The sequence below is a fragment of the Arachis ipaensis genome, chromosome B10 (genome assembly GCF_000816755.2).
Source record: "Arachis ipaensis cultivar K30076 chromosome B10, Araip1.1, whole genome shotgun sequence".
Lineage (NCBI taxonomy): Eukaryota > Viridiplantae > Streptophyta > Magnoliopsida > Fabales > Fabaceae > Arachis > Arachis ipaensis.
The window spans coordinates 863,211-863,519 of record NC_029794.2 but is presented as its reverse complement, the minus strand read 5'-3'; the positions used below and the strand labels follow the sequence as shown (position 1 = coordinate 863,519).

Here is a 309-nt window from a genome sequence, read left to right as displayed (position 1 = left end):
ACTTTGATATTCACCGAGAAAATGGTTAATTTCCTAGAACTCATAATTAAATAATGTCTAATTTCAATTTTTATTTTTTTTACAAATAATTATCAGGCCTAAAATATTTAGGTAGCACTGGCCAATGAATTATAGCTCAAATAGCATAGTCTCTCCACACTCGCCTAAGAGATCGCAAGTTCGAATCTCTTTATTTTTGGTAAAAAAAAATATTTAGGTAACATTTATTTTTTTTATCATTTATACAAGCTTGTTTAATTATAACATATAATTTATTTTCTTAATCACATTCTAAGAACAACTTTTTAT

General features: G+C 24.9%; 1 protein-coding gene across 1 annotated transcript in view; it reads left to right on the top strand.

Moving 5' to 3' along the window:
* LOC107622094 (protein STRICTOSIDINE SYNTHASE-LIKE 5) overlaps positions 1–309 on the top strand; it is a gene marked incomplete in the record, with an annotated part of 5,106 nt that overhangs the window by 1,273 nt on the left and 3,524 nt on the right.